General features: G+C 37.6%; 1 protein-coding gene across 3 annotated transcripts in view; it reads right to left on the minus strand.

Moving 5' to 3' along the window:
• The window catches only part of LOC127559750 (uncharacterized), a 65,084-nt gene that overhangs the window by 25,013 nt on the left and 27,394 nt on the right, over nucleotides 1-12,677 (minus strand). Inside the window, exon 7 of one of the 3 annotated variants that reach the window (XM_051993743.1) lies at nucleotides 10,819-10,902. The exons of the other annotated variants lie outside the window; for them this stretch is intronic. The gene's annotated coding sequence lies outside the window, so the exon portion shown is untranslated. Of the gene's footprint in view, nucleotides 1-10,818; nucleotides 10,903-12,677 lie in introns of those variants that run through there. 3 annotated transcript variants of the gene reach the window in all.

A 12,677-nucleotide genomic window follows, 5' to 3' on the forward strand; every position in this document is an offset into this window, starting at 1 on the left:
CAAGATTAGAAGGGAAGCAACAAACTGGGAAAACATTTTCAGAATTAAAGATTCTTATAAAGGCCTCATTTCCAAAATATATAGAGAATTGACTAATTTATAAGAAATAAAGCCATTCTCCAATTGATAAATGGTCAAAGGATATAAACAGATAATTTTCAGATGATGAAATTGGAACTATTTCTAGCAATATGAAAAGATGCTCCAAGTCATTATTAATCAGAGAAATGCAAATTAAGACAATTCTGAGATACCATTACACACCTGTCAGATTGGCTAAAACAACAGGAAAAAATAATGACGAATACAATAGATCCTAATTCAATTTAGTTGATAGTGCCAAGCAACTTAAAAGTCTCAAAAACCCAGAATCTTCTAAAATGTTGTTTAGGAGTGTCCAGTGTACCTAAACCCAGAGATCTATCCCAGAAACAAAAGAATACAAGTCGATAAGAATAAATTCTTAACTTAAATTTCCCTAGAGAACTGCTGTACAAGCAGGTATCCTTGGATAAGAGAATTCAAAGCCATCATCACCTTTAACAGAAGTACTTAAATGCTAATTAAGAGGTGATGAGGAAACTAGAGGGGAATATTGCCATTAAGACAGTTGAACAACTGCAGCTTTTTAGCTAAAGCTCTGCTTGTTATTATAAAGTCTCAAGTCACAATTAAGGTATAGTTTAAGGCTATATTTCTATAAGTGTCTTTACTCAGTTAATTCCACATAATGGGAAAAAATGTTAGTAGTCACCCTCTCCTGCTTCGGCTTCCTTTGCACAGTCCATTACTCAGCTTAGATTCTAGCTTCAGGAAAAAAGGGTTTTTATTAACCTCTGGCTAACCTTTCTCCAGTTGCTGGAAAAAGCAATTTAGCCTCTGGTCAACCTCATTTTCTGCTAAAAAGGGAAATGCGGCCTTTTGAAAAATCTTATAATCTCATGATTATCTTGTTTTTCTAATTTATCTGCTATTAACTAAGTTTTTTTTCATTCTATTCACTAAATGTGTAGTAACTTAGATTTAACATTACTATTTAATCTGGCTCAGTTTAGGCTAGTTCTTCCTAAAGAAGGGACCCTAACCCTATAATCAAACTAAAAATAAATTGAAGTCATCAATAAAATTTGATTTCTTTTTCAATTTCCCCACCAAGCATCCCCACAGAAATAGTTTCTACTCTTTGATACCATTTGCTGGTCTTTGGCTGCCATGCAGCTTCAACCTACTACACAGAAGGAGGAGTAAGCTCCATAGTCTGCTAGCCCCAAGGACCATCTAAAGAAAATAAGAATAATATCTGGCATTTATACATCTTCAACTATGTTGTTATGCCCTGAATAAAAGTATTATGCCTCCTCCTTCTTTGCCATTAGGACTGAAAGAATTGAGTCAGGAAAAACCTTGAAGCTCTGACTACTTTACATACCATTGTGCCATATACTCCAGATGCATTATCTCAATCCTTGCTGGGATAATCCCCCTCCTTTTGAATATCGCCCCTCGACTTGCTGTCTCCTGTCCTTGAACTTCTTATTTTGACCCCTATCCTGTCAGAATTAAGTTATGATCCTTTCCTGGAATTACATCTCATCCATCCTCCCAGTCTTCAGCCCTCCTTATCTGCTTTTGTTAAACCCTGCCTAGCTTAAATCCTTATTTGCCTCAGCTCCTTGCTGCTAAATGCTTTGGGCAAGAGTCCCATTACAGCTGGCTAGCTTAGAACTCTCCACATTAAAAGATTAAAAACCAATCTCTGTCTTGCCTCAGTTTTTTCTGATATTACAATGTGTCCGGTACTATGCTAAGAGTTTTATAATTATTTCAATTAATCCTCAGAGATGGTTTTGTTCTCATACACATTTTACAATTGAGGAAGCTGGGAAGAACTGAATGACTTGTCCAGGATTACGTAGCTAGTAAGTGTCCGAGTCTGAACTCAGGTCTTTGTACTGACTCTAAGCCCAAAGCTCTATCACCTCACTCCATCCATTTAGCTAGAAGCATCCCAAGGTGTGGTGTTCTTTTCTTCTTTAAAATATATAATATAAGATGGTTCTCTCTGGGAGAGAAGGTAGGTTTCTCGGGGGAGGTTTTCTGGAGGCAGTCTTAGTTGCAGTTGAAAGTAATAATCACCCAATGCAGCCAGCTGATAAAAGTTCAGATCTTTTATTGTCTCCAACATAGCCCGGTTAGCTTGGAGGCCTATCTCTCTGCTTGGTTCCAAGAGCTCTTGCTGGTTTGTCCTTTGCTTCTGCCTCTGCTTTCTTCAGCCTCCAGAGCCAGCACCAAGTTGAATCTGTCTTGCCTCTGAGAGAGCCTTCTCAATCTTCAGCGGAACTCTCAACTCGTAGCTTCTTCCTCTGAAAACTCTTCTGACTGGCCCCTTTGAATCTCTATTTATTTGAGAGAGAGGAATTGTGGGATGCAAGAGAGAGGGATTATGGGTTTTCTCCCATAGTGCTCTCTGGCCCTAAGAGCTTCAAGGGAGGTGTGAATTCACAAAGTTACACAGTTAACTTTGTGAATCTCCCATATTTGTGAACTCCAATGAGTAAAGGTGTAAACACAAGCATTGTATCAATTAGTTCTACTTAGTACCTTGTTCCAGGTTCTGGATCTTCTTGTAAGATCAGATCAATAATCTATCAACTCTAATGAGTTAGCAGTTTGTAAAGATTCCAACACCAAGGCACATTTAAGTCTATGTTTTTGAAATGTCTTTTCTGCTACTTCCCTAGATTCTGTATTTGACACAACTGAGTTAAGGCCAGAAGTTCCTTCTAATCGATATTACATTTCTAGGTATAACGGAGGGGTGTATGGGTGTTCAAGTAGGATTAAGACCTCTGATGTGATGACTTGCCAAGCCCTTTTCAGGACTACTCAATCACCTTTGGTATCTGCCCAGAACCAAACTTTAAACCTGTGGCTCCAAGAAGCTGAAACTTCAAAGTTTGTACAACTTTGCCTCATCTAAATCCAATTCATCCATCACTGTATCTTTAGTACTCTTTGAAAACAAACAAACGATAACAGTATCCCTGAGTAACTTCAAAGTATTCTGGGTAACTCATTTAGCAAAACTGCAAAGAACTAGTAAAGGGACTTCACTACAGTGTCATGAAAATGAAGCTTGGAAACAAAATAGAGAAAAGCCAATGGAAGTTAATAGTCTTTGATTTTGCATCCCTGAGAGTAACAGAATTGCTAATCGCTCTATACTTAACACTTCAGATTCAATTATGTTATTTAACATATATTGGACTACTTGCCATCTACAGGAGGAAGGAGGGAGAAATTGGAACACAGGATTTTGCAAGGGCTAATGTTGAAGAATTGTCCACTGTTTTGAAAAATAAAAAACTTTAATTTAAAAAAAATTTTTAAAGAATAAAATGAAAAAATAAATTAATAATGAATGTTTAAAAAAAAAGATTCAATTATGTAGGGAAGGATTCTACAGTAATGAAATGGGGAAAAAGCAGACATAGTTCCATTGAAAGGAATCTCAGATTTTGGCCATGGCTTTTCTCCTCTCCCCACTTTCTACCTCAATCAGTGATTTTCCTATTCAGTTTAGAATATGGTCATATTAATCCTGTGCCCCCCAGTCTGCCCCCTCACCTAGACAACTTCTTTTATATTGCTCAGCCTAGGGAAAAAAGGCTCTTTCTTGCACTTATTGTGATGTATTTCTTCTAGTTTTCAATTACTAAATCCAAATTATCTACTCCTTAGTGAAGCTTTGGAGCTCCTTGGGTAAAGAAAGAAGAAAAACTAGCAAGTTCCCCCTCTGAGTAATAATAGCCTGGGTCTAAGAGGAATGCCTTCCCTAATGGGAACTGCTTGCAGTATTTTTTTTTTCTTTTGATCTGGACATTCTTTGGCAGACTTCAGGGAAAATCCAAATGGATGATAAAAGTCTGCCTGAATTTTTTCCAGTCTGAACTCCTAATATTCATACCCACCCCATCCCATTGCTCTAAGCACAAGCACATGAGCGCACATACACACACATACACACCCCTCATCATTTAAACCCCAACTCAACCCCCTCTCCTCAATGTCCCACTCTAAAGTTATCTTTATCCACTCATTTCACTGTGCTGCTAGAATGACTGCTTCATATTATAAGTGTGAGAATGTAGCAAAGCCAGAGAATCCCTAAGGTTATCTGTCCTAGGGAGTACCATGAACAATGCTGGTCAGTCTGTTCATCAGTAAGCTGTAGAACTCAAGCATGGGAACTATCCCACCCCTATCAGCATATCAATCTAATCTTTGTTTCTCTTTCTTATGGAATTATTTCCTAGATTCTGACTCTTTGCCAGATTCTCTTGGAATTAACCAGTTGTCAAGCAGCATAACAAATATTTGCCCCTTAATTTAGAAACAAACTGAGTGTTGCAAATTCTTTCACCAAACCCACAACACTGACCAAGGGACCCTAATCTTGTTGGGGTGTCTTCCACTTCAACATATATGCAGAAAACTTGCTTTTCTCTTAAATCATTTCCCATTCCTTCCATCTTTAGAGTCTAATGGGTACTTGGCTCCCTCCTGATGTCACAGTCTCCTTTTATCCCACTTTCCTAAGTTGAAATGGCAGAGTTGGAATACTTCTTACTCCCCATTGCCACTATCCAGATTTTCCCCCATTACTCAGTAACATTCTCCTTTGAGGTTCACCCAATCCATAGGTACCACCTAAACAAAATTCCCGTAGCTGATGTCTCATAGATTGCAAGGCACTCCCCTTAATGATCAGTGCCTGGCTCATAGAATTTTTCTGCTCCTCTATTCTTGACCTTATCCTAATATTCTTCAACATCCATATTTATGCTCCCTCAATCACCTTAGCCTTATAGTTCCTCAGTTTACTCATTTTACATCACCTGTTCCTTCAACTCAACCATACACAAAGATTCATTCTTTCTCCAACTTGACCCTTCAGTCATAGAGTTCAACTTCACAGTTCCCTCTTTTCTTCAGATCTTTGCCACCTTATATCTCCAATCTTGTCCTGCCAAGACTCAGTCATAGATCATTCCCACCATCCACTTCTTTTGTTCCTCTACAAAGAATGAAGTTGGACAAAATTTTGCTAACTGAGTCTACTACAAATTTGTATTATATAATCTTAACCAAATTCTTCCTGTGTCAAAAAACCTTTTTTATACTTCCCCTAAATAACTGATGATCCCACTTACCACAACAGCTCTGCCAAACTTTTTCATTTTTTTTCTCAAAACTTCATTGGCTCTCCTCTCTTCTCCCCTTTTAGCTGAGAGCCTTCCTCATATTTCAATGCAAAACATTAACATCATTTTCCCAGAGTTTCCTCAAGTTCTCCATCTTACTTCACCTTCTTGGCCTATTGCTTCTATCTCTTCCTTCACCCTGTGTGGGACAGTGAACCCAAATTAAAATCAGAGCCTTTCAGAGTAAGAAAGAGCAAAAGGGTATTTATTACGCTCTTATGAGAAAGTATGTCTCCCAGCTGACATGGTGTTTGTGAGTAAAGGAATGCAAAGTACAAACTGCAAAACACAAGATTAAATAGCCTAAATGCACAAGTCTCCATTTCCCTCCCCACCCCCCAAACTGGCCTTTTCTCACATTGTTTGGGGAAAGTCCAGGCTTACATTCTAAATGCACAAATCTATCCCAGAAAAAGAATAAATTGTCTTCAAAAGAAGTACTTAAATGCTAATTAAGAGGTGGTGGGAAACAGGAGGGGACAAATACCTGCAGCTTTTTAGCTATAGCTCAACTTGTTATTGCAAAGTTTCACGTCATAATTAGGGATTCCCATGAGAGAGTCTTCACTCAGTTTATTCCATACAATCCCTCCTCTTTATTATCCTTTGAAGACCCATTACAACATTTTTAATACATTTCCTCAGCCATCTTTTTCTCAGTCTCCAATCCCACTGAACCCGGTTTGTCTTTTTTCTCTCTGGGGTCCACCCTTGTCTAACTGAACTTGCCTCTCCAGGTTGTTCAATCTTTCTTCTGTGGAAATCTGTCATGTTCCTAAGGTTAAATTTTCCCTATAAAATCTACTTATGGGCCATCCCAAGTCACTGCCTTCCTTTGGGTCAGCCTACCACAGCATTCTGCACTGTGGTAAATTTTCCCCTCCCCCACACTGCGTGGTATCTCTCCTAACTCCATTATGCTTTCCAACCCTACTCCTCCTTGCAACTCACTAATTCTTTTATGATGCTAAGAGCCTTTCAGGATTTATCCTGCCACTTAGGGCATGCTCCAACCTCAGGGGGTACTCCCTTTCTACTGGGAAATTGTGAGTTCCACCAAGGAACTTGTCTTTTCCATTGTTAATTGTTAAAAAGTACTCTCCTTGCTAACTACATGCTCTCTCAAATCTATTTATTTCTACTATGGCCTGGAGTCTAATGAGCCTGTTCAGCATACAAATTGGGATTCTGTACACTCAACTCCCATCTGGGGCCATCTATCACCCTAACCATTTGTGTCCCCAGCAAGTAGAGTAGATAACCTTTCATAAATGAAAAATGCCTATCATGAAAGTCAGCAATAACAAAAATGCTAAAAGAAACAGACATATTTGCATCTAGCCACAGGTAGATGAAGTAGGCCAAATACTCATTTACTTATTTAGGATATAATGACTACATATTTTCAGATAGGAAACTGCAAGATTTTACATCTACTGAACACTTGCCCTGATTATAAAAATTTGCTATAAGAGGAAAAAGCAGGGAATGATTATAATCAAAAACTGATCCTTCAGGCCTTAGCCTGAGAGCACATATATGACAAGATAAAGCATCCTTAACTCAATTTAACAATTCTACTTTATATCCAGGCTCAGGAATTATCAGATGGGTTCTTATTCAAGGGAATACCACAGGGAAACTGATTCAGAAGGATCCCCCCTTAAGTGAAGGCCACGATTGTCCTCCCAACTCTTGCCCAGTACTAACCTCTACCTCTAACAATTCAGGACACTTTCCTCTGAGTAGCTTGTGGCATATTCCTTTCAGATGGTATATTACTGGCTTGATGATCCATCGGACAATCATATCTGAATTCAAAACTCCAAATAATATCAGCTACAGTCCCAAGAGATTTTATCTCAAATAGCAAGTCTCATTAATCAAAGCTTCAGATGAATATGGCTCAAGGGTAACATATCCTAAATTAGTATTGACTATACCTACTTACACTGATAACAGTAAGAGATTCATCTTAGAAAGTTCACAGCTTATCTTCATATCTAAGTAGATGGGTTTTAAATTTAGCGTTGCACAAATCATTTTGCTTTAAGATGCTCAATAACCAATCTATATCAAAACATGTTATTAGCCATGTTTAAAGGAACAAAGTCATAGACCACTGTTCTCAGAATCTCCCTTAAAAATGGGAACAGTTTTTAAATGACTCAATACAACCAATTAAAACTAACATAGAATATAGAATATCCTAATTTCACATTAAAGAACCCTACCATAATTAACATTAATAATTTCTTCATCCTAAAAAAGTGTTAATTCAACTTTCTCCAATCAAAGAGTTCCTATAAACTTTTTTGGAAATCTAAATAACAGGTATAACACCAATATTGTTAAAATTTCTCTAAGCACAAACATTCTCATCTCCCACCAAAACATTCTTAATTTCAAAGTCAATTTTAGAGGTTATAAATTGTCCTTAACCGTCCATTCTTGAGGTTCCTCCACAGGTCCTTTAAGCCTGGTATTTTCCACCTTCAGATTGCAGTCTCAGTCATGTGTAACAACTGGTAACATCCTTCCCACTGTGCTTCTTTCAGGATTTAGTAAGTGTACACTTGCCTGCAAACTGCAAACTCCAAAGGTGTGTCTGGATCATCAATCCTTGTTTTCTAAGGGCTAAAAAGGGAGGAGGACTCTGGCAGTATATAATTCCTTAAAAATTTATCCTTTGTTTCAAAAGAGGGTATTTCCCTTTCTCCTAGATCACTTCTAAAACAATTAGCAAACATTTGGTTCAAGGGAATTTAGTCTCTAACATCAATTTAGTAATCTGTTCCTAAAAATATGATTCATTTCAAGCCATTCTCCCTTTGATAAATGATCAAAGGATATGAACAGAATGTTCAGATGAAGAAATTAAAACTATTTCTAGTCATATGAAAAGGTGTTCCAAATCATTGTTGATCAAAGAAATGCAAATTAAAACAACTTTGAGGTCCCACTACATATCTCTTGGATTGGCTAAGATGACAGGAGAAGAGAATGATAAATGTTGGAGGGGATGTGGGAAAACTGGGACACTGATACATTGTTGGTGGAATTGTGAATGGATCCAACCATTCTGGAGAGTAATTTGGAACTATGCTCAAAGGGCTATCAAACTGTGCATACCCTTTGATCCAGCAATATCTTTATCATAAAGGAGGGAAAGAGACCCACATGTGCAAAAATGTTTGTGGCAACTCTTTTTGTAGTAGAAAGAAACTGGAAACTGAGTGAATGCTCATTAGTTGGAGAATAGCTGGATAAGTTATGGTCTATGAATGTTATGGAATATTATTGTTCTGTAAAAAATGATCAGCAGGATGATTTCAGAGAGGCCTGGAGAGACTTACATGAACTGATGCTAAGTGAAATGAGCAGAAGCAGGAGATCATTGTACATGGCAACAAGAAGATTATATAAAGATCAATTCTGATGGATGTGGCCCTTTTCAGCAATGAGATGATTCAAGCCAGTTCCAATGGTCTTGTGATGAAGAGAGCCATCTACACCCAGAGAGAAAACTGTACATTACAACATAGTATTTTCACTCTTTTTTTTTTTGTTGTTATTGTTTGCTTGCATTTTGTTTTCTTTCTCATTTTTTCCTTTTAGATCTGATTTTTCTTGGGCATGATGATAATTGTAGAAATATGTATAGAAGAACTGCACATGTTTAACATATATTGGATTACTTGTTGTCTAGAAGAGGGGGTGAGAGAAAGGAGGGAAAAAAATTGGAACACAAGATTTTGCAAGGGTAAATGTTCAAAATTATCCATGCATATATTTTGAAAATAAAAGACTAATTTTAAAAAAGAAGATGATTCATTCTTTCCACTGGGCAGATGATGAGGGCAGATGCCCAGGTGTATGGAATTGCCACTTAATTTGTAATTCCCTCCCCATTCTTTCTTATAAAACTTTAGAAGTAAAATATGTTCCTTTATCAGGATCAATAGTCTATCAATCCATACTTAGGCAAAATTTGTTCCCATATTATTCCACTAATCCCTCTTAAATCAGCAGAACCCAGGGGAAAGCTTCCACCCATCTCCACTGGTGTAATTTCATTAAAACCTAACCGGAATATTTTGGATCCAGACCCCTTCCTTCTGGAGGGACATCTCCTCAATACCTTCTTGTTTATCTTTAGATATATTATATACTTTTCAATGCAATTTGTTCTTCATTTACACATATCCCTATATGCCAAATTCTTATTTTTACTTCTTTGTTAAAGGAGAAAGCAAGACAAACCTTAAGATTAATATTCTAAATAACTTTGAACCAAATTTCACAAAACTTATACCACATATCCTGCTGGACTAATAAAATATTAAACACAGATTATACAATTTTTATAAATTACCCAATATACAATTTAGAAAGCAACATATTTCATCTAACTAGGAGATAACAAACATGTGACCTATTTAGATAAGTTACCACAGAACCAAAATTTTTAACTTAAAATCAAATCAAATACAGATTTAAATTTCTAATAACAATACCTTTATATTAGTGCACACATGCTTCTAAAATCACACACATACACAGCTTTTCTTAAATCTGTAAAGGGCTGAAACTCTGAAAAAGGTGTGCTTGAATCAGACAACCAAGCACTCAAGGCTAATTATCTATTCAATATAAGACAATGACTATTAGCATATGTTTGGGAAAATGGCCCTTCTCACTGTTTGGTGCTGACTCAATGTTTGGGGTTTAAGATAATCCTAGGCAAGGATTAAAGGGTGGGGTGACAGAGGCCAGAGACTCACGTGGCTGCAGAATGAGGAGGAGAAAGGTGGAGATTCTGGACTCCAGAATCAAGGAGAGATCTTTGGCTAAAGTCCTGGAAGTTTGCCTGCTTCTCCCCGTAAAGACCAAAGACTTTTACTTATCCTGACTCTGGCTGATCCTGAGGTCTCCAGGGAGCTAGCCCGGCCTTAGCATAAATCAATCAAGTTCCTTTTCTTGGCCCCACCTTGGAGTGGAAATGAAGAGGGGAGTTCTGGAGCAGAAGCTTTAGGAGCCAACTGGCTATATTAAAGGCACCTTTGAATTTATACCCAGCCCTTGGGGTATGGACAGTTCCTGCAAAAGTTTGAGGCATCTGCCCAAAAAACCAATAGTATTTCCCTATACATTTTTGGTACTTCATCCCAATTCTTTCTAAAGAACTATCTTCCCAGATCACTACATAGGTTTAGAGCCAGCTACCTTCCTTTTCCAAGGTTCACAGTTTCTTGTCCTCTTTATGGAGGACTCACCCAATCTTACCAAAGGAAAATAGGAAAATCCTTACAGACTCAAACTGCTTAGGATTTTCCCAATATCAAAGGGAAACAGGAGCTTTTTATGGAGTTTAACTACCTAAAATTTCCCAATCTCAATCCCACTCACCCACATAGATCACCAGTTCTTGGCAAAGGAAAGTCCTCTCACAGATCTAACCACTTAGAGTCTCTCCCCATCTCACCAGTTCTTATTCACCTGGGTGATACTGCATAGCTTACCTGACTGATTTAAAATTTTTCTCAGCTGGCTTATCTCCTGGGCCAAATTAATCCTCTATCTGTAGTAGTCTTCTTCCATTTTTGCTTTGTCTAGTTGTCTCTCTTCAAGATTTCACCTAATTGGAGTGGAAGTTCACGAACTGAGTCCAAGTTCCATTAGAGAACTCTCCAGAGGGTGCCTGTCCAAGGATTCAGTCTGAGAGGGACCTCCTCACAAACAGGAAATATTCCTGATGAGCCTCCAAACTACATGGCACAGTGAATCCAAATTAAAGTCAGAGACTCAGAGTAAGAAAAAGCAAAAAGGGATTTATTACAATCTTGTGAGAAAGGACATCTCCCATCTGACAAGGTGTTTGTTAGTAAAGGAATGCAAAATAAAAACTGCAAAACACAAGATTAAATAACTTGAACAGAGAAGCCCTATCCCCATCCGGCCTTTTCTCCCATTGTTTGGGAGAATCAGGACTTGACATTCTAAACATGGAAATCTATCCCAGAAAAAAAGAATAAATTGTCTTTAAAAGAAATACTTAAAAGCTAATTAAGAGTGGAGGAAAACTGGAGGAGGTGAACAGCTTTTTAGGTATAGCTCAACTTGTTATTGCAAAGTTTCAAATTATAATTAGAGCATTGTTTAAGATCATATTCCCATGAGAGGATTTTCCCTCCATTTATCCTATACAATCCCCATCTGACGTAATGAAGTGATCTTTCTCTTTGCCAAAGCAAATTCCTCTTTATATAGAAGTGATCTCATTCTATCTTATCTTCACAAATAGATCATCTTTTCTATTATCCCCACTTTCTCACTTATTTTTCAATCTCTGTGTCTAGTAGTTGCTTCCCTATAACCTACAAACATATTCATGTTTCCTTCCATTTGAAAACAAAAACAAAAACCTGGGGAAGCTAGGTGGTGCAGTGGATGGATCACCATCCCTGAAGTCAGGAGGGCCTGAGTTCAAATCTGGCCTCAAACACTTAACACTTCCTAGCTGTGTGACTCTGGGCAAGTCACTTAAGCCCAATTGCCTCAGGAAAAAAAAACACCTTCAATTGATCCATCCATCCCTATCAACTAGTGCTCTATCTTTCCAGACTTTTGTGGCTAAACTCCCAAAGAAGACTACCTAAAATAAAGATCTCCACTTCCTCTTCTTTGACTCTGTTCTTAAGTGTCCAGTCTGGTTTCCCATCTCATCATTCAACCAAAGTCATCAGTGATCTCTTAAGCACCAGATCTAATGACTTTTTCTTAGTTCTCATCCTTCTTTTTTTTTTTTTTTTTTTTTAAATTTCATAGCTTTTTATTTACAAGTTATATGCATGGGTAATTTTACAACATTGACAATTGCCAAACCTTTTGTTCCAATTTTTCCCCTCCTTCCCCCCACTCCCTCCCCTAGATGGCAGGATGACCAGTAGATGTTAAATATATTAGAGTATAAATTAGATACACAATAAGTTTACATGACCAAACAGTTATTTTGCTGTACAAAAAGAATCGGACTCTGAAATGTTGTACAATTAGCCTGTAAAGGAAATCAAAAATGCAGGCAGGCAAAAATATAGGGATTGGGAATTCAATGTAATGGTTCTTAGTCATCTCCCAGAGTTCTTTCGCTGGGTGTAGCTGGTTCAGTTCATTACTGCTCTATTGGAACTGATTTGGTTCATCTCATTGATGAAGATGGCCAGGTCCATCAGAATTATCATATAGTATTGTTGTTGAAGTATATAATGATCTCCTGGCCCTGCTCATTTCACTCAGCATCAGTTCGTGTAAGTCTCTCCAGACCTTTCTGAAATCATCCTGTTGGTCATTTCTTACCGAACAATAATATTCCATAATATTCATATACCACAACTTATTCAGCCATTCTCCAAT

The sequence above is a fragment of the Antechinus flavipes genome, chromosome 4 (genome assembly GCF_016432865.1).
Source record: "Antechinus flavipes isolate AdamAnt ecotype Samford, QLD, Australia chromosome 4, AdamAnt_v2, whole genome shotgun sequence".
In the NCBI taxonomy this organism is placed as follows: domain Eukaryota; kingdom Metazoa; phylum Chordata; class Mammalia; order Dasyuromorphia; family Dasyuridae; genus Antechinus; species Antechinus flavipes.